Raw genomic sequence first — 23,520 nt, 5'->3', positions numbered from 1 at the left:
AGCATGTGTTTTATTTAAAATCATTATCTTGTTCCAATTCTAAGATCATTATTTCTTTAAATTACCTGAGCACGTCTGTGTATTACAGCTTGCGGAATATTCCGATGTTCCACTGCAGCCCCTCCCTCCGCCTTGTGGGGAAGGATTGTTACAACTCCTGCTTCTAGTCCTAATTCCACTACCACAGGTTTTAGTGCAGGATGACCAGTCCCCCCATAAGCTCCAATCACCATCAATGCCTGTTATATTACATGAACCAGGGTTGACCGACAGTCATCTACAAAGCTTTTTAATCGGAATAATTGCTCCAATCTGATATTCTGAACTTACAAAAGTGAAACGTAATTGAAACAAAAATGAAACCAATGAAGAGACATAAATTAATAATGATAAGAAAGAATAAATATGTCAGCAGAATAAGAATAATTTTAGCAAAATAAATAGAATTTTGGGGTAATTCCCTTCAATATATACTCTGGTACTCAGAAAATGGCCGTTGAGTGGGTTGGTCACTAATCAGAATGGAATACGGCCTATAAAAGTCATTTGGCACATTATCGTCGTCGACAACATGTACCTACCCACAATGCACATACACTATGTACAGTGGGTATAGGTAAACATGGTCACCGAAGTCCATATGAATTCAACGACAATTGTGCCGTCACAACTGAATGCATGAATTTGCGTTCAAGAGTCATAAGTGTAGTTAACACATCAATTAAATTTACAAATCTAAAAAAGAACATCGACAACAAATTCCAGTATCAAAGGCAATACTATGGATATTGAAAATATGTGAGTAAATATTGCCAGTGATGCTTTGTACATGTGGTACCTTTCAGCCGGCTACAATATGTACCAATAAACGGTACTACACAGGTGTACGCAGTAAAAGTAGATATTGTCGCCGACAATATGTACAAAAAGATAACATGCACCGTCACGGCCATTGATTAGCGATGCAGGTTTGAATCCTTACTATCATAACTGTCAATTAAGCTGATGATTATAATTTAAATTGAAGTTGTTTAAAATTCTATTACTGCCCTCGACGAAAGACAAAGGTTCTGTGAGGTTCGAGATTTTATAAACTCATGACTGTAAGCTACTAAATTATTTCATTATCATAGCAATGACCCATACAAGGGTTTTCTGCAAAAAAACCATCGAAAAAGCGTTGTGATCGATAAATGTGTGTTCCAATCTGAAATTTTAAGCTGATGAATATAATTTATATTGAAATACAACGATTCTTTTGGTAAAAAATTCAGATTAAAATAGAAATTTAAAATACTTGAATTTTTTCAAGGTACATTTCTAAGGCACAGGGTAAATAATGCAGACTTCATTAAAGAATACGCCAATATTATTTCAAAATAGCAGTATTGTATAGATATGATTAAGGAAAACAGTTATTTTATTTTAATGCACTCACTATCATGTCGTCATTTGGAAAGTTTCAGGTCTCTAATTTTTTTCCCAGTGCAATTGGAATGAGAAAGTGGTAAACAAAACACACGAAGATGGCAACACTTGATAACGTAAAAGATAATGGAAAAACTGTTTAAGAAAATAATTGTGGCATATAAATACAGAGAATATTATTAGATAGACCTATTTAATATTTGCATATTTTAAACATCTGTTGAAACGTTAATCCTACTTAACAAGAAAGGTAACTGCATGATGCATACACATGTAAACATGACTACACATGTACACATATGTGTTTTGTACAAAAGGAAAGAAATTACATTAAAAAATAACAGGCGTGAAAAGCAATTGGGTAAAGGGAGTGGATAATTGGAATGGAATCATTTTCATATAATTAATAAATCTAATAACCAAAAAATACATTTAAAATTAAAATAAAACATTTACAATATCTGTAATATTGTCATATTTCATTCCAATAAGGTTTGGCTAAATGAGTACATAATATGTATACTAAAAGTTTACCACAAAACTTATATACTCGGGTGCTCAGAAAATGGCCATTGAGTTGGTTGGTCACTAAGCAGAATGAAAAATAGCTTTTACGAGTTGATTGGCATATTGTCGTCGGCAACAAAATGTACTTACCTTCACTGTACATACAATATGTGCATTGAGTATAGGTATATATCCATGGTCACCGAAGGCAAACTTAAATGCAACAATTATGCCGTTACAATCGCGTTGCATTAGTTGGCTTTCAAGAGGCGTTCATGTAATTAACATAGCAATTAATAAGATTTAAAACTACAAAAAATGATTTTAATTTTTTTATTTATAATTTTCCGGGGACATTATTTATATTGAACATAGGTAACATAATGTCGCCAGCGACAATATGTACATGTTTATCTTTTCAGCTGGGTACAAAATGTACCGTGGACGGTAATATAGAGGTGTTTGAAAGTTGATATTGTCGCCGTCAATATATACGAGACGATAACATGCACCGTCACAGCCAGGTAAATAAATACTTGTATAACAACTTATTGACAGGATAAGGATACTAGTAGTCTGTAACGTATAAAAACAATTTGTACTGTAAAATGCTCTTTATCTAGAGTCATGTTATTTGATAAGAACTAAAGGCTGTTTACCTTCACAATTGTCCCCGCTATAACCAGGAAAACAGCTGCACCTGTACCCTCGTTTGTTACACCTGTCCACTTTACAGGTCCCACTCTGACAATCATTATTCTCACACACCTTCACTAAGGAAACATATTCAAATACGAAGAATTCTTTTATGTATCACAGGATCTTTTTTCAATCATTCGAATTTCAACTCATTAAAACAAATAAAGAGTACATTTCAGTTATAGATGAAATCATTTTTTTATAGTTAAGGAGATTTTCAATTTATTGTACAGTTAAAAGATTTATGATACATCGAAAACCAAACTTAATTTGAGAAGCAGGTATCATTTAATTAGCATTTATTTTAACATGAGGGTTATCCTAGAAATTAGGGGATAGGAAAACTGTAGGCTTTTATTTTATTTTTCAAATATACAGTTTCATTCAATTGTTTTTAAACATCTTTTGTTGACTGTAGATATTTTTAGCTTTTGCTAATTAATTTTCCCTAGTCCTAATCGAGAAGGATAAATCTTAGAATTTGGAGTTGTACAACGCCGCCTGTCGTGACATAAGATTTCCAGTGTTCCATCAAAAAGATCCGAAACTTATCACATACCCAGATAGCAAGACATAGTTGGGCCAACGTTGGCCCAATTTTTTTTCCAACGTTGGCCCACTGTTGGTAACCTTACGTTGGCCCACGGTAATTTTGCTCATCGGCCCAACGTTGGTCAAACATATTGGCATATTGTTGGGCCAACGTAGGTATAATTGTATGACAACTAACAGCCAACCTTAATAACTGGTTGGTTAGGTTGGCCCAACGTTGACCCTTTGTTGAAATGTCAGATGGCATATTGTTGGGCCAACGTAGTTATTAGTGTATGCCAACTAACAGCCAACCTTAACAACTGGTCGGTTAGGTTGGCCCAATGTTGACCTTTTTTTTTTTACAAAGTCAGATGGCAAATTGTTGGGTCAACGTAGTTATAACATAGAAACATTTGCAATTGGTTAAGTGATTCTTTACATAAACATATTTTATGACTGTTTAAAATGATTAATACACAATTTAATCTGCATTCATAATGCATACATGGACATGTTCAATGAAAACATTACTAATGATTCACTGTGATAATATTTTATATACGTCAATTCAATCATAATTTACAAAATAAATTTTAAAATAGACAATAGAGGTAAATTATGAGAAATTATCAATTAAAAGTTCTTAATCAGGGCTCACTTCCTTTATTATAGTCCTTTTGTTGTATTCCCGCGCTTTTTCCGTCCCTACGTCCCCTCCCATTTTCTTCATCTTGATCTTTGCAATTGTCATACGGACTCATACTTTATACACTTCTTTATGCATGATCTTCGATTTCATTGTTATTTACATGTACCACCACAACATTTGTTTTCCTTGCAGTCTCTGACTGAATTTCTTTGTTACAATCGTGTCTGTAATAGACAGTTAAGAATTAGATAGATAGAAACAACTTAAAAAGATGTTATTTAACCTTAACTTACAGTACTCGTGTGCAAAAACATGACAAGAATGAATTCCGAATCAATTTTAACAGTTAACCTGAATAAATAAGAATAAATATACTTACATCGCTTCTAAATGCAGCTGTATAGCAAGTGTATAATCCACAAAGTTAAAGAACTGCGACCGATAGTATTGTTCTCCCGCCTACCTCCAAGTCAATTTTCAAAAGTTAACATATTCGATGAATTTTTAATATTTTTTATAGATAATTATATGAATTTTCATAAAACATTACTTATTTGGGAAAACTAAGAGAGATAACTCTAAAATTTTGGTAAAACTTGTGTTTTTCACTATAGAAATCAATGGAAAACGGAAAATATTTTTAAAACATCTTTCCCCCCCGTGTCACAAAAATTCCTTTTTACAGGTAATATGGAATGGTATTTCACAAATTCATACCAAAGCTTTTTGTGTGACACGGGGGGGAACGTATGTTTATTGACAAAAAACGATAAAAATGCTTATTTTCCACCAATTTTAAAGCGATATACAACTGAAACATTATATTCTATTGAAATATTTATGTTTTATTAATTTGCCTAAAACATAAGAAAAAATATAAGGAACATTTAATCATATCCAAGAGTATTTCAAAATACGGTGATGCTTGAAACTCCGATTTCAATGGAAAATATCGTCTACCCCCCTTTTTTCAAGAGCTGGATTTATGGAAAATCTACTGTTTAGCGCTGGTATTAAGACGATTTATCAATTACCATTGAACTGTTCTTTGTGTTAAACAAAGGTTTTATGACCAAATTGCTATTCATATTGAATTAAATGGTTCCAAAATGTAGGCGGGAATCGAGAGTTAGCGTGCGTGTTTCTTTCACTTCTTCTTGCTTGCCCTGCATTATCACCACTTGTGAGCAATTGAATCTGACAGCTCACTCCACAATTGGTCACGTGAAAGCGAAAACGCCTAACGTTTGTTTCAATTTAATTATAAAGCTGTGTCATTTTGATTTATGTATATGTAGGCTTCATTCACATCCTGTTCCTGAGAATGTATTCAGTCTTCTCTTAATTCACATGAATACAACGCTCATGAAAAAATAAACATGCATGTGCACAATTCAAAAAATATAATAAAACACTCTTTGGTGCTGTGATCACTTAAGTTAAAATTTGAAATGTTGAATATATCAGATCTAGACAAAAACAGTCATCCAATTAAAAGCATGGACATATAATGTCAGCTCAGCAGCTAAAATTGACACCATCTTTAGTTGGCAGTATAATAATTGGGCCAGCGTTGTCCCATTTGGCCAACGTTAGCCCAACATACATGTACTACTATCAACTTGATAAGACGCATTCTTTATGGGTGTATAACAAACATCGGGCCAACGTTGGGCCAACATACTACTACCAACTTTAAGAGACACTTTCTTTAAGGGTGTATTACAAACATCGGGCCAACGTTGGGCCAACATACTACTACCAACTTTAAAAGACACTTTCTTTAAGGGTGTATTACAAACATCGGGCCAACGTTGGGCCAACATACTACTACCAACTTTAAAAGACACTTTCTTTAAGAGTGTATTACAAACAATGGGCCAACGTTGGGCCAACATACTACTACCAACTTTAAAAGATACTTTCTTTAAGGGTGTATTACAAACATCGGGCCAACGTTGGGCCAACATACTACTACCAACTTTAAAAGATACTTTCTTTAAGAGTGTATTACAAACAGTGTGCCAACGTTGGGCCAACATCAACATCCCTCCTTCCTTGGGAACTAAAGTGAATGGAAGTTGCTAACGTTGGACCAACGTTGGGCCAACAAAGGAATTCTGTCATGGTCGAGAAGGTTGGCATGGCGACATTGGCCCAACGTTGTTCCCCCAACGCCAACCATACAACCTTTTGCCAATGTTGGCCCAACATAGTCTTGCTATCTGGGATAAATGTGCCGAGCGCTTGGTGAAGTAACAGATTCTACATTTTTTGTCCCCCGCTGAAAGTTTGGGATAGGAATTTCAATTTGTGTGTCCCTCCGTCTAACTATCCGTCCGTGTATAGCGCTGTATGTCTGTAACGTTTCCGTTTGCATGCAATATCTCGAGAAGCCGTTGAACATTGCAATGAAATTATACACAATGATAGTAGCCTAGTAAAGATCCCAATTGATTTTAAGGTCAAAAGTTCAAAGGTAATAAATACAAAAATCAGTCTATTTTTAAACTTTCTTTTCCATGCTGAAGAAAACTTTAAGGCTATGCAATGATGTTATTTTTATCTCAACTCCCTATGGCGTACCAACATGTGGATCTTGTACAATTGTTACTCACCTTGCCAAATGATCAACCGAGTGAACAACAGAGCATACTGCAAAAATACCGACCTCAAGGAATTTAAAGGACAGTGCATGAAAGGGATCTTTTCCTGACCATACATAGGAAATGAGAACAAACGGACAGGGGAAGTCCATTAAAATTTCTCTCTTTAAATGTACGTATGTGGTCTAAAACAACGTCTTATTTATTCAGAGAAAGTTTTACGATTTCATTTCTAAGTAAGAAATAATTGGTCTTTAGGAAACTAAAACTGATGATTCGGACAATATACACATAACCGGCTACACAACCTTTACGAAAAATAGACAAATTATCAAATAGGAGATTTTGTGGGTTAGTTATGTAGCAGTACAAGATGATTTTATAGCATGTAAATATTTTGAAAAGGGATTGTAAATACTACTTAATACTTATGAAGACGTTGTATGTGGGGTTGTTTACATTCGACCAGAAGGGAGTAAATATTCTTCTCTTGATTGTTTTTTTAGAAGTCGAGCAAGAAATTTTAAACATATGGCAAACAACTGTAAATATGTATGTTTATTCGGAGATTTAAATGCCAGAGTTGGTAAATTACAAGACTATTATATCTCTGACGACGTTTTGAAACAAGTAAACTCTCAGATTCAGTCACTTCGTTGTTCAATATATGATGATTATCAGATTCCTTTAGAAAGAGTTCAAGATTGTACCGTAAATGATTTTGGATATAAATTTGTTGAATTCTGCAAAAACAATTATTATGTGGTAGCCAGTGCAAAACAGTTCTGAAATTATTTAAAATTTTGAAATCATTGACTTTTGTAGCCTTTTTTCAGATGTATACATTTCAAATTCATTTCGTTCACTAATTGTAACAGAAATCAACAGATGTAAAAATATGATGTGCGGAGAAAGCAGACGATTTTTCGTGAAGCGACTTTCAATTAGCAATAGAAAAAGATCTAGATAGACTGAAAGTATTTGCATGGATGATGTTACCAAATAATGGACAATTAAGAGTGTAACAAACCCTGGTTTACTCGGGAATGTAAAAAAGCAAGGTAAAAAATCATTTAACAAAAGGGAAACAATTTAAATCAAAAGATAATTTAACTCAACTAGCAAACAAAACAAGAAAACAATTGATAACTGCTGGAAGAGTTATAGAAAAAAAATTAACTGAAATACTTGCAATAGACCCCCGGTTAAATCCCGAGGTATGTCCAGTGCACGATGTTTTTTTTTTTTGATATTGTCGACATCGCTGTAAAAATACCAGTCCTCATAATATCATAACATATTCAACATGACAACAATACCATTGTTTATCTCTCTATATATTACAATGTTTAATAATATAACGTCAACATCTTGTTAACATTGCCTTCCCCCTTTTCTGTTTACATCGTTCACATCGTCGACATTGCTATGTTGGTAATTATCGAGTCGACATCGTGTCAACATTGCCCCTCTTATTATTCTTGTTTACATCGTTCACACCGTTGACATTGCTATGGTGGTAATTATCGAGTCGACATCGTGTCAACATTACCCCTCTTATTATTCTTGTTTACATCGTTCACATCGTCGACATTGCAATGTTGGTCGATATCGAGTCGACATCGTGTTAATATTGCCCTTTTTTCAAAACCTTGTTTAAATTGTTCACAACGTCGGCATCTCTGTGTTGTTCAGTAATTGACTTGATGTTGTATGAACATTGCATTATTATTATAATTTTGTTTATATACTTAGTATCCGTGTTTGCCTATATCGAGTCGTCATCATGTCTTCATTAAATTTCCTCTTTTTTTTGTCTTTTCATTTTTTTAAAATCGTTGACAACGCATTTAACGCATAAAATCAAGCTCAGTTCATATTGATAGGGCAATACCAGTATAATCTGTTTACTTTTTACACATTATCACCAGGGCAATCTTTGATTCTTATGAGTCCACATCAAGTGTACATCAAGTATGAAGTATGTCTCTTACATTCTGAAAATGAACTAAAAAACTGATTTCCAACCTTATAAAACAGTGTTTGTCATCCGTACAGTACATGCGAAATAGTTTAAACATTGTCAGTATACAACGTAGAAATAAAAGCAATGTAGACAATGTAAACGCAATATCGTATCAACATTGTTTACATTGCGATGTCGACGTTGACGATGTCGTCATATAAAATTATAACAATGTGGACGATGTATACGCGATATCGTATCAACATTGTCAGCATTGTAATGTCGACGTCGATGATATGTCGTCATGTAGAAATAATAACAATGTAGACAATGTAAACGCGATATCGTATCGACATTGTTTACATTGCGATGTCGACGGTGTCGTCATGTAGAAACAATAACAATGTAGACAATGTAGACGATGTAAAAACGATATCTTATCGACATTGTTTACCTTGCTTTGTCGACAATATCGAATTGATTAAGGGAACTGGATATGAATGTAAATCCCAGCTGATCGTAATATTTCCTTTTCTCATATAAATCAATAAATCTGCAAATCCGGGGAAAGGGGGAGGGGGTTTCGATAATCCGAGCAAGCTTATCTTTTTTGCCTTCAGCGGGGGACACGATTTCTCAGAGATAGCTTGTTATTGACTTACGCCTGTCACGGAAATGTTTTGAATTCACAACCTTTCCATCACGGAGCAAGAACCCTACCGACATAGCTAATTATTAAGAAGAAATAATTAGGGGGTACTTCTAACATATTTTAACGAGCGCAGCAAGGCGGCGCGAAGCGCCGCTCGTGTAGCGAGCTCAATAGACTAACGTGTACGAACGGAGGAAATTCGGGTTGAAATCTGCACATTGTTCCAAGAAAATTTTATCTCACCGCGTGAAAAAATTCTAAACTCCCACTAATCCTTTGCGGGGCATAGCAACACGGTAGCTTTAAAACATAGAAACAACGTACTTGAAAAAAAAATACAAACAACGATTTAATGTAATTTCCATGCCACAAAAGTATCGTTTGCGTTCAGAGTCAACAGGACTTTTTATTTGACGTCATACTTTCGTAACTGAAACGGCTCGAATATTTTCGATTTTGTCGGAAACCTCCGAAAAGTTCGGAATCTCGATCCCGATGCCTGGGAAGTGAATTCTTTTTATTCTTTTCTTCTTTTTTAATGAACTGAGGATTGGCAGTGTAAGTAAAAGCTTTGTGAAAAGGTTTTTGATAGTAAATAACTGCGCTCGCCCCAACGGTCGCACCGTAGAACATAATAACATTACGTTATCTAGAATTAAAAAAAAAAAACAAGTCTACAATCACTGGAAAAATGCAAATAAAAATTTTCACCTTGCGTTTCTTATAATTAGCTACATAGACACTTTTTCAAACATAGTTCACAAACCAAATAAAGCAATATTGTATTGGTTACATTTCCTATGCAATTTCTTATATGTATTTCAGTAAATTTTGGGGGAAAATATTTATAAGAATTAAAATGATAGCCTTTTATTTTTATCACAATGTTTTTATTTTTTTTCAGGAGTCTTACTTGACTTGCATGGCTTGTTTGACCGTATTCGTAGTGACACTGAAGCTGGAGGTGCAATGCACACAAGTATAACCTGGACAATAAAAATCTGAAATTAAAAAAAAATATTCACTTCAAAATATAAGAAATTTTTGTCATCATTTCAAATACTGTTATATACCAATAATAAAAGTTTCATAACAAAGCACATAACATTTTATCCAAAACGAATGCCTTCTAAAATGTCCAGCATTTCTCAAGTTTTTTAAAAATTATTTTGAATGCACATACATATATGCTACAAAAGTAACCTATCAGATATTCATATACGTATGTGCAATACCCTGTGTCCATTAAAATAAATAATGCCAAATTTTACACCCACCAAGACAACCTGTCTAACGGTATAAGATAGCGCCAATTTTTTCAAGAAAATAAATTTTGCAAGATATAAGAATATATCTTTTACACTACAGGGATAGAGAGAGGAGTGGGTGAGAGTAAGTTTTTTTAAAAAAATTTTTTGAATGCACGTACATATATGCTACAAAAGTAACCTATCAGATATTCATATACGTATGTGCAATACCCTGTGTCCATTAAAATAAATAACGCTAAATTTTACACCCACCAAGACACCAGCCTAACGGTATAAGATATCGCCAATTTTTTTTAAGAAAACAAATTTTGCAAGATATAAGAATATATCTTTTACACAACAGGGAGAGAGAGAGGAGTGGGTGAGAGTAAGATTATAACAGGTGACTTGTAAAGCCTTTTTGAAAAATGAACATGAGTAAATCTAGATAAGCGAACGTGTACGACTGGGATCTTTGACAAATCATTCTTTATAAATTTTTGTGAGGGTTTTTATTTCAGTTCATTCATACGATGCACGTTTTAAATTATTCATTGTTGGGTAGTGACAAATAAAGAAAGACACGAGCGTGTTTTATAGAGGGTCGAGTGGAGGACCCCTTCCCTTTTATAAGTGAAACGTAGAACCTACCCTCCCTACTACATATTCACATTCAACGGAATTAACCACTCTTTCTATTGACAATGCGTTCCAAGTGTTTACACTTTGATTTTTTTTGTGGAAATTTCCTACACAATTAAGGAATGCGTGTGTATACAATATAGTTACAAAATAAATACAGGATGATGTCCAGCAGATCTTTGATTTTTTAAGCACCACGTCACCTTCCCCTGACTTGTAATGATTCAATTTCTATATCAAGTAGTTTCCGGCGCTTATGATATTACGTTTATTACACTCCAAGTAATTTCCTGGTTGTTTCTTTTTCTTTTTGTACAGAATTTGATCCGATTTTCAGGATAACCATACTGTGGTTTTGTGAATCCATATCACCACTTTATGTAACTGATGACGTAGTACACAAAATAATACGTTATTTTTATTTTATGCATTTGAAGCATTTTTTTAATCTTTATTTTAAACGACATACATGTAGGCCCTGGTGTAAATCGGAAGGCTTGCCCTGTGGTGCTCTTCCTATATATAATACAATAGGCCAATATATGAATTGTATTAAAATAAGATAACAACCACCTGAGAGAATTTTTTTCATATATATTTTCTAATATTAACAGTACTCCACTATAAAATAACAATGTAGTAAAAATATATATACAAATAACCCAACGGTCGTCTAAATTTGCTCGATATTAAAAAGTTTCTTAAATGTTAAACACTAAATATTCTTTCAATTGCTTCAAATTATTTTTGTTTTTTAAATTATTTTTGTTGTTACTTATCTATTTATTTATTTGATTTATTAAAACAATAGGTGAATATAAAGCATTTTATAAAACGTCAAATAATTTTTTTTTGGATTATAGCACTACGGGCGCATAGCCATACTCAAACTAATCAAATAAATTTTATATTAAAATAAAAAAAAAAACGCTTGTAGGTCTTTTCGGCAGATTTATTTATTACTAAATTAACATACATTTGCAGTCGTATCTCAGCATGTTTACATTGAAACACAAAGACAACACTGTGATCGTCACCTTTTATGCTATAGGATATACAGTCACTCTTGTGACACTGTAAAAGTAAGGGCCGTCATGGCGATCAACGACAACGCCTCCGTGTGACAATGAGCAATAACTTTGTAAAACTTTTTAATAGGAATCGTGTATAGATTATCAAAGTTTATACTTTTTTGTTCTTGTTTACCTTGAAACTATGCTTTGGAACATTTTTTGAAGTTTTGAAGGTTAACATTTAATATTGCGTTTCAAACAGTTGATATAATTTTTTTTAAAATATACATACATATAAAAGATATACTTCTTGTTACTATATACAAAACATATTATTCCTTAGAAGTTGTAAAAAATCGTGCTACTCGATACTTTTTAGGACTACATGAATACAAATACGCCATCGCATTAAACAATGAAGTTGGACGGATAACACCGACATACATGTAAACGTGATTGGAAGGTTAAACAGAGTAATGGAAATCGACGATGACAGACTCATCAAAAAGTTTTCTTATGGAATAATCAAAATAGTGGAACAAGGTTTTCACAAATGAAAGAAATTCTTTACAAATTAAATATGCCAACTCATTTTGATTACCTCCGAATATGTGATATAAATTAAGCAAAATGGATATTGTGAACGCTTTGCGAAGAAGAAAGGAAATTGAAAATATCGTCGTTACCTAAATTGAGAACATTTGTGACTTTTAAAAATAATTTTGAAATGGAACCTTACATAACGATGGACATGATAAAAACAAGAACGCTCAATAATGGTTCAGTTTAGAGTTCGTATCCTTCACTATGAATAGAAATTGGCTGATTTAGAAACGAACGTCCACTAGAACGTTATTGTGTTCTATGGGCCGTGTATAATGTATATACGTTTATATTGAACCTTCTGTTGTCTAAACACATGTCACTATAATAAATCATTTACTTATTACTATAACAAATATTTGTAGAAGTTAAATAAATAAATATGCATAATAACTATAGAAACAATACCTTGATTACGGATAATAAAAACTTTAATCTACCATAGTTAACTATATCAGTAATTAGTTAAGGTTATCAATTTTTAAAATATGAACATCGGTCTTAATATTATCTTTGATATAAAGCAATTCAACAAGCAATCAAGATATGATGCATGAGCAAGCACAATAAGTTATTTTTTTTATAAAGGAAAAATATTTAACCATTGACTTCCTCTCAGCTTTAATTAAATTGAACGACTATATCAAGATATTCTTTATACAAGTTACTGTAATTCGTAAAATGCAAAACTATCTTTATAAATCAAACCATGATATGTAAAAAATAGAATTTTGAAATTTTCATGTAACATATCTATGTAAATGAACTGACCTTAAATTTCATAGTGGCTTTCCGTCGCAGAATGAGTGTCGTCTCTATTTATATACAAATTGATTTGTATGTAGATGATCTTAACTATTAGGATTGGTTTTTTTTGGTGGGTGACATGTACACTACACAGATTTACCTGGAAATGACAACAACGAGGGTTGATTCAAAAGTAATGTCACAGTGGTTGTATGCACTATTTTTGTCATTGGTACAAATATCGATTTGCCATTGGCCTATCTGGGACAAATGTTAAGCTATAGTTCAATTGGTTGCCTTTAAACTGTAAAGTCGTCGTAGGTAAAGGATAGTCATAAAATATTCTGAGAAAAATCAATAAATTGTTGATATCATATAATATAATATTAATAGCAATTTTTTTTAATTAAATTGGAATTCTACTATTGGATATGTATGCAATGGGTCTCTGCCGAGTTCAGCCAAAGTGATTTCATTTATTTAGCTCCGCTGTTTTTCAATTGATATGTATAAAGTTAGAAAAAAGTATATGTATGGCTACAAAATAAGTTGTGCAGATGTGTGGGCATTTTGTAAGTGCCTGACTCAGACTGATCATCTACAGTTGCGTAACTTGAGATACAATGTGATTTATTCGCCATGCAAATGTATGATCAACTACTATATAATTTTATTGATAATAATTAAATTACTGGCGGACTGATAGTTACTTTTTCGCTGATATACTCTGCACAATTTACAAATGGTGTCAATACAGGCAGAATCGTAAATTTTCCTCCATTGTGCAGGAGATCAACCCACACCATCGTATTGTGCTGCTAGGCGGTAATGACTTGGATGCACCTGGTCCAGTGGAACTTTTTGTGAGAAAGTTTGTTTCATTCTTAATGCAACTGAAACATCAGTGTCAGCTTAAATCAGTGACCGCATTGAGTTATTTCCCAATATAGCGTACAAGAGTGGTGTCCGCAGAAATATATAGCTAACGAGTAAACCAGGCCAATGAATGTTTAAGAATCAATTTCTTGGAACAGAAAAGAACATTCTAGAAATAACGGGGTTTTACCAATATTCGAGACCCCATATTAAGAGACAGGGTGCACTTAAACGACCTAGGCAATTGTAAACTTCTACGTCAGTTCATGGGTGTTTTTCTTCATCAACTGACTAATACAGGACATATTGTTTCACAATCTTGAAGACAGGGGCTTCTTTGCATTGTGTGTTTTGTTATAATACGAGAAGGTATAATGTGATGTAACATTTCATCCTTCGCAGTACAGTTAAGGCAACATTTTCTATAAAAACTCACGGATTCCGATACATATAATGTTTAACAGTTTTATTTTTTAGCAAGACACTCTAGTTAAAACAGCTATTTGTGATCTTGAAGAGTATGTCCATCGCTTTTCACATCGGTATTTTTTGACATCATGTGACCCCCTGAAGTCACGTGGGCTCCGATTTTAGGTCAAAAAATGAAACGTCAAATTTAACCAAAAAGTGCAAGGGCAAGACAAACAAAAAATTAACTGCACAATGTTTTATGTTGTCTCTATGTATCTATACTTTCTCAAAAGTGATGCTCATTCAGTTAGTTTTCCGATATAATTAAGTTATTCAGCTAAAACAGACAGTAATGTATGAAAAATTGGATATTTTCCTAATTTCATCATGAATTATAAATTAACGAAAGAATTACAAAGTAATGAGCATCACTTTTTGAAAACTATACAATAAAATAAATAATTTAAAATAAAAACCTACTTTTTAGATTGTCGCCTTGCCCTTGCACTTTTTGATTAAAAAATGAAATCTTGGAAGAGTCAATCTAATTATAGTTTTCAAACGCATCACTGACCCAGCATGGAAGATAACTCTGGAGTACTTGATATAGTTTGCTTACCTCGTAAATTTAAAATAAATATACATGCGGGCAGGACTTGAATCTTTTTTTACTAAATCAAACGGTATGGATAAAAAATTCTTGACATTTCTTTCTTTTCTGTGTATTCGTTCTCCATACGTTGTATACATTTAATGTCTTTCTAGTCTCGTTTTCCCCAGACTCTCGCTCTCGAGACTTAGCCCGAGCGAGAGTCTGGTCTGATTCCTATTTAATTTTTGTAACCAGTAGAGGTCGCTAAACCGCTAACAAGATGGCGACTCCCATGAAAATACATGTGAGAATTTACTTTTTAAACAAAGATATGTGCGTTTTTTGTTCCTTGTAATGCAGACAAAGGTATTTTATTATAAAACCAGATAAAAGTAAAGGCGCAGCCTCTGACTTTTTAAAGAATACATATCGTAGCATCGAAGAGAATGTATCAGCCAATGAAAATCCATACCGATTTCTCGGTAAGCCTCGATTTGAAATTACAAAAATTAAATAGGAATCAGACCAGACTCTCGCTCGGGCTAAGTCTCGAGAGCGAGAGTCTGGGGAAAACGAGACTAATGTCTTTCAAACATCCCGCATTTCCTCAACGATGTGTATATACACGTAGTATTTCACACAAATAGGTATAAATATTGCCGATATATTTATGTAGAACACAAATGGTTAATTAAAATATAGCCTTCATTAATAATTAATTAGATATCTATTCCCCTCTCCCAATACTGTTCGCATAGGCGTTGGAACCGGGGAGGGGGGGGGGGCTTAGCCTCCCTACTTTTTTGCAAATTATATACATAATGTAGGCATTGGAATTTGCCTTTTTCTTTTGGCTTAGCCCCCCCCCCCCTTTCAATCAGCCCCCTTTCATTTTGCTTCCGACGCCTATGGTACACACACTTGTGTTAACATTTTTTTCTTTCTGCATACGAGGTCATGTTCTACGATCGCTTTCAATCAGGCCGCTTACTGTTAATTAAGGGATATAAACTAAGTTATAAGTTTAAGGTACTAATTAGAAAGAATTGGGGTATACTCCTGTATTTGTTAAGGGGACAACTATTTTATTTTGAGGGTGAGGGACTGGCAGTTTAAAAAATAAATACTTGCAGATCAGTGATCTCCCCCTCCCACGAATCAGAGTTTTTAACATTTTTTTTTTTTTTTTTTTTTTTTTGCATGTAGGATTTTCAATGAAGAGGAAAATAAATAATATGTCCTTCATCTTATTGATCGAAAATACATATTAATCTGTCCTTCATTGACATGAAAATGAAAAAAAAAATCTGACTTGGAAAAACTCGACTGCCCCCCCCCCCCCCCTTCCCTCAGAACAAATGGTGGTCCCCTATCCTATTTTGAAACAATTAGAGGGATCTCTAGTCTCCTGTTTTTGGTGATATTATTGAAAGATAAATGAACGCAATGCACATGCTGGAAATAAGATCTTGATGATCATTAGTACCCTCCACACAAAATAGTAAGAAAGTTAAGATTTCCATATCTTAATGGCCTTTTCAACACCTGTACAGTAAATTTATGAAAAAGTCAAATTATTATTTATCTAGAAAATTTATTTAAACATTTCTTTTCAAATCCAGTGACAAACTGTAGGAATGCTGGGCAGGTGCAAATTATTTCCATCACCTCATGTTCTTGTGGATAAAATGAATTCTGAAATAGGAGAAAATCAGGAAATACCATTATAAAAAGTAATTTGTGTTTAAAAAATGAAATAAAAAAATGCATGGAAACATTAAACAAAGAATTTACATACATGTGTAACGTGAATCGGTCACCTATCCAAGGTTTAAACAGGCTCGCCGTTGCTTAACTTGCCTGAAAAAGAGGGAGACTCTACCGCATCACCAGAAAAGCTAGCTCACTGGCGAGGCAGTATAAGTTCCCTATATACTGTCCGCTACACATGTTTTCAATTCTTCTGATAGTTTTATTATCAAAACTTTGTATGGTTTATAGCTTATATTGAGCATACCATTTTCCTTAAATGATGGATTAACTTGCTGCCTGAATGAATCCATTTGTCCAACATCTGAGAATAGCTATTCCTGCAACACAATATATATGCTATGAGATTACTAAATATACATTGTAGAATAAAATGGCATTACATTTGACAAAACAAATTATGCTGCATTGTATATTGTAGTGAATTTATGTTATTGATATAAATGAAAAAAAAAATGTGTTACAAAACTTCTCTGTGAAAGTGAAACCTCTGACATTTACAAAAGTTATTGATAGAATATTTTCTATTAAAAAAATTCTAAGTCTCCCCTTTACCAAAATTAATGAAAAAAAAAACAATATGCACTTGCAAACTTTGAAAATGTGAAATGCTTTAGAAGTATACATACCCTGTGGAGAAATGATGCAAATGTTATTTATTCACTCTTTAAGCCTGAAACTCTGGACAGCTACAATGATAAAAGTATATATTATATAAATATTTTTAATGTACATGTAATCTAAACAAAAAAAGATTTTTTTTTCTTCATTAATTTAGAAATTCTAGAAAATTACAGCTGATCTGAAGTGGGGCTTTTATGTTTTCAACACAATGTTACGGATATTTTTTTAAAATTGTGTAGCATATTTGTATGTCAAAATACATCATTGTTTGTTTAGGCCTAGTCACTAGTGAATCATTGAGTGATTGACTGAAACAATGAACACATCTCATTCAATTTAGTTTAAATTTGTGTAACTGATGATCTCTATTATTACACATATTGTCTCAAAGAAAATGAACTAATTGACAGGAACTCAGTACATATTTAGTGCCACTAATTTTTAATAATTCTAAAAAGTGTGCAACTTAGTATGGGGGGGGCGGGGGTTGTTACACACAAGGCTCGCATAATTACAGTTTTTCACTGACTGTACTAATACATTTAAATGAACATGAACACACTCGGTTTTTTTTTTGTTAACAAAAGCATGTTTACATATTGTAGATCTACACATGTACCTGCATATGCGTATACATACCTGGCCTGGAATTACAGTCAGCAGTGATTGATCTACGGAGCTAGAGCTGGTGCAAATCGTCTCAGTTTTCTGCTATTTTCCGAAATAATGTCCTCATATTCTTGTAAAATGGAGAAGCAATGCCTTGTCTCTTAATTTATCCCCATTTTCTTTAAAGATTGTGTGGTTATTGCATTTAAATCCACTGCAAATCTCAGCTGATGTCGCCACGTTTTTAGATGTAAACAACATTCCGTGTCACCGAGTGCAAGAGCTTGGCTGAAGCCGAATGCAGACAAACGACACATTAAAAAGAGAATTATTTTAAAGACATGCTATTTTATATACGAGAAAATCACTAATTATTTTCTATTTAAACATAAGGATATTGTTGTTTATTACAAATTGTTGCCAATATCGGTAAATAGTTATTTTGAGCACCATTTCCTTATATGGATCAATCAGGGCGGAGCAACTGTCATGACGTCAGACCTCATTATGACTTCATTACCATATTTTTTTCATGTGTTGCCTTAACTGTACTACGTTATTAAAATGTTATTGATTTGATAGGAAATTTTTCATTTGTGAAAATTCTTATAGAAAATGTAATAGGTCTATTTAAAGGAGGTGTAATTAATTAAAAAAAAATGTTTCATTTCAGTTTCTCATAATTATTATTTCCTTCAGATCATATAAATTTGATCTCACAAATTTTCACATGGAAATCGTATTATTTCAATAACATAAATTTTACAATAATAAATCACTGTCCAATCTATATGTTCCAAATGTGCTACAAGAACCATGTAAACCTGAAAAGAATACAAAAACATGTCTTTTGTAAGTTCATCTAAACAATTTCATACCCTACTTCAATCGTTATTTGTGTGCAAGATATATCTGCAACTTTTGCAACCTGAGTAATAATAACTGTGTTGAATCAGGAAGGTTGTGGAGTTTACAAAAATAATATATTCCAGAAATGTAAGTCTTAACGGTGTTTTCTGAGGTAATCTTACACGATAGGTAGGAGACAAAATTGACTAATGGATTGTAATGGGGAGGCCACTCTTCTGTGTAAAATTCTTTTTGAAAAAAATATAAGTTAACTGGCCCTTAAGCTGTCCCAATTTGTCTGATGGTATGCAAATTGTCATTTCTTGAGTTTTAATTTCTAACCCCCAAAAAGTAAAAATGTTTGTAGGTCTCATTTTTTTTTTCATGTGCTAAGGGGCTGCCCAGCTCTTGACGAATGGAACTAAACACCGACATATACATGTATAAGCCTAGCACAATCTTGCCTGCCATCCCTTTCTGCTACCAATAAAACATCTAAAAAATGAACCACGTTGTTGCTTTTGGCCTGCTTGTTAAGTATCCATTCTTAAAAGGTAGAAAATTTCTCAAACTTGGAACAGCTTTAATAGAAAATCCAAAGGGCAAGCACTTACCTACAAATATCATACCCTGAGTTTTAGAACCTAATAATTCATAATCTGTTCTGTGAATCATCAAAAACTTAAAATGCATTTGTATGACTAATCTAGGAATTTGTGCGTCTGGAGCTAATTTTCAAGCATGTTTAATGCATCGTCAATTGACGAGCAAATAGCTGTGCAATGCCCCTCACTAATAAAATAATTGACGCTAGACCCTGGGGGTAAGACAAATGATGAATCAATATGTAAGAAGTACGACCCCCTTTCTTTTGTACCATGCACACTGGAGACAACCTAAGGTTCGGTAGAGGGGGATGATCAAATTGACCTGCAGTTCTGCCTCACATGATTTCATTAACGACCAACTGAATAGCTTCATACTGTAACCCAGTCAGTGGCCGCTCGTAACAGAACCTACATCAAATGTTAAACCGTCTAAAAGTTCTAACCCCTCTGGGGATCCGGGTTAGAATAGGTCCTCAGTACCCCTTGCTTGTCGTAAAAGGCAGTTGAGTACGTGGAAAAAGAATTCAATGCTAGAAACACGTCTTACCTTGTTGAAAGTTTGCAAAAACTTGATTTTTTGCGGGAGACGTCACAGGTTTTGGTGCTTGGGATCGACTAATAATCCCAAAACCCTGATAACAGGATGGCACTAATACAAGTCCAGGACCGGAATGATACCTTCGAAAGCCGCAGTACTAAAAAGCTTAATGGCACTTTGGTAAAAGGATTTAACTTTGAGTGGTTCAATCTTATCACATTAATTACCAAACTGATCGAAAGTACCATATAATGTCATTACACAATTTAAATATATATATATATATATCTCAATATATATTTTACAATACTTTTGATCTACATGTAACTTCCGATTCGTAGAACATAAATTTAAATGCCATGGTAATATCTTCTGTGTTTCAGTATAGAATTACAAATTTTATATTTCAAAGCATAGAAGACTCTATCTCTGATTTATTTTCTCTTCCCTCTCTATGCATATTCTTACTGTAGAAATTTTGAAACATTAAGTTTAAAAAAAAAATTTATTGAAATGGAAATAAACAATGTTCAGATGGAAACAAATAGCTATAAAAAAAGGTTTAGCGCAAATGTCAACTGAATGCTACTTTTGTCAAAAGAATTAAAATGTAAATGATTATTTTTTATTTCAACTTCTGAGATCATTTCCATTGTAATCTACCTGTGCATTTTTGTATGACCAAGATCCAAAGAAGCTCGAGCTCCAGCCACCATCAATGCCTGTTATCTTGAGATATATTGCAACATGTTGGTCGAAAACAGATACCACTAAATCAGGTATATTACAGAATGCACATATGCGAATATGACCTAGTACATTACAATATGGACAAAAGTAAAGTTACTTTTAAAAGAAAAAAAATCGATTTGTGACAAATGTCGTAAAGCACAAATTGAAAAAAAGTCATTAAAATCAATTAATATTCATCATCATAATCCTTATTTGATAAAATATTTGAGAGGCGAATACATTGTTTGGTGAATTTTATAAGGCATTGCGTTTTCTTTTTAAGCATAAACGAATATCTGTATATAACATTCTCCACCAAGTATATTCTAGAATCAGACTCATGTTGAGTCTAAAGAAAGAATTACACGTATTTTATAAGAAGTAGGAAAGAAAGGTTTTTACTTTGAATGGATTTTAGAAACAAATAAAGCTGATTATTTTTTATGCTTCATTTTTCTAGCTACTGTGGAGACATCATTATTCTACTGGAGGATTTAGTTGTTCACCCTTACCAATGAAATATATGGAGATACCAAAAAGCATTCAAGCTCAGAAGTCAATTAAACATTACGAAATGTAGCAGGGCAAATACGGACCTCCGAATCATATGCTTTAGAGGTGGGATCAGATGTCATGCCGAAATAAGCATCCCCTGCCAACCGGTCATATCCGCCTTGTCACGATCGAGGGAAATTGGAAAATCCATCTGCAATTCATTTTGTGAATAAAAGACGAACAATGAATATAGAAAATTTAGTTAGCATTTGATTTATGATGATTTTTATCTGCGAACAAGGTCATTGTATCAATCATAGAACTTACGAAATTATTACTTTAACCTGGATTACTGTCATTTCTGTTTCAACAATCTGTTAGAAATTAGCATAAGGAGCATTGTTAAGGCTTGAAAAAGGGGCGGGGCCTAATTTATACAGGAAAAACTTACTATGTCATCACACAAAGAAAGACTTTCATGTATTTCTCATAATTTACCACTTTTATCTATATTAGCATAATAAACAACAATAAAACTTGTCAATGTATTTTTAAAAAGTTGCTTGTTAAATTCATTGTAGCTGGTTTTAGACAAAGCACTGATCACGATGAACTTGTAAACATGACGTCATATTGGTAAAAATGACGTATTTCATGTGCTGTGAGATGCAGATTGAGGAATTTTTTAACAAAAAAAAAATGCTTTTTATTATTAAATGGAATATTATTCAGTTTTTAAATAGGAGATAAATACCAATGTATATCCTTTGTTTAGTGCAATTATTAATTAACTACCAAGAGAATGTATTCAAATAATTATGTGGTGTTATTATGTACAGGTTACGTAATCAACGCATTCCAAAATCAAAACAGAAAATATTTTCTTCTGTTTTAAGCATTTTGCCCTTAGGTATTGACAAAACTCAACAAATAACACAGTTTACAAGATATTTATTGGTGCAAATACTAAAAGTTAAAAGAACGCAAATCATCGTTTACATAGCTAGATTTTACGGAGTAAATTTCCTCCTAAAAATATCTGATACTATTACAATCACAATTTGAAAATAGAAAAAATCTACAGGGGTAAATTTCCTCTCAAAATGACATTCATACACTTAACATACAGTAGTCAATTCAAAAGCGACTATCCATGATTAAACAAGGTTTTACGGAGTAAATTTCCTCCCAAAGAATATCACTGATACAGTATTCACTACAACAATTACAATTTGAAAATAGCAAAAATCTAGAGAGTAAATTTCCGCTCTAAATGCACATTGGGGCATTGTACATTTAGTATTTCAATGCCAAATCAACCATCGTTTACATTGCTAGATTTTACGGAGTAAATTTCCTCCCAAAGATTTTCACTGATACAGTTTCATTACTTTCATTACAGTTTGTTATAAACAAAAATCTAGAGTAAATTTCTTCTCTTAATTCACGTCGGTGTATTGTACATTCAGTATTTCAATGTCAAATCAACCATCGTTTACACAGCTAGATTTTACGGAGTAAATTTCCTCCCAAAGAATTTCACGGATACAGTGTTTACTACCAACATTGCAAATAAGTACTAACAAAAATCTACAGAGTAAATTTCCTCTCAAAATGCACGTCGCTGCATTGTACATTCAGTATTCCGAAGCCAAATCAACCATCGTTTACACAGCTAGATTTTACGGAGTAAATTTCCTCCCAAAGATTATCACTGATATAATGTACACAACTACATTACAATTTGAAAATAGCAAAAATCTAGAGAGGAAATTTCCTCTCAAAATGACATTCATACAATAACAAACATTAAGTCAATTCGAAAGGACTATCATTTATAAAACAAGACTTTACGGAGTAAATTTCCTCCCAAAGAATTTCACTGATAGAGTGTTCACTACTTACATTACAGTTTGTATTAACAAAAATCTAGAGAGTAAATTTCCTCTCTAAATTCACGTCGGTGTATTGTACATTCAGTATTTCAATGCCAAATCAACTATCGTTAACATAGTTAGATTTTACGGAGTAAATTTCCTCCCAAAGAATATCACTGATACATTGTTCACTACTATCATTATAGTTTGTTTATAACAAAAATCTACAGAGTAAATTTCCTT

General features: G+C 33.1%; 1 long non-coding RNA gene across 1 annotated transcript; it reads right to left on the bottom strand.

Annotated features, from left to right (window-relative positions):
- Positions 1-16,804: 16,804 nt before the first annotated feature.
- Positions 16,805-18,474, bottom strand: LOC134238779 (uncharacterized). The gene is made up of 4 exons (XR_009986083.1): positions 18,209-18,474; positions 17,575-17,634; positions 17,193-17,265; positions 16,805-16,870 (listed from the first exon to the last, which is right to left on the bottom strand). It is a non-coding gene; the product is annotated as an uncharacterized LOC134238779 (long non-coding RNA).
- Between the last annotated feature and the right edge of the window lie 5,046 nt (positions 18,475-23,520).

Source organism: Saccostrea cucullata, unplaced genomic scaffold (assembly GCF_032062105.1).
Source record: "Saccostrea cucullata isolate Sc308-1 unplaced genomic scaffold, CSIRO_AGI_Scuc_v1 ctg3610, whole genome shotgun sequence".
Classification (NCBI taxonomy): Eukaryota; Metazoa; Mollusca; class Bivalvia; order Ostreida; family Ostreidae; genus Saccostrea; species Saccostrea cuccullata.
This window is presented reverse-complemented; position numbering and strand designations above follow the sequence as displayed.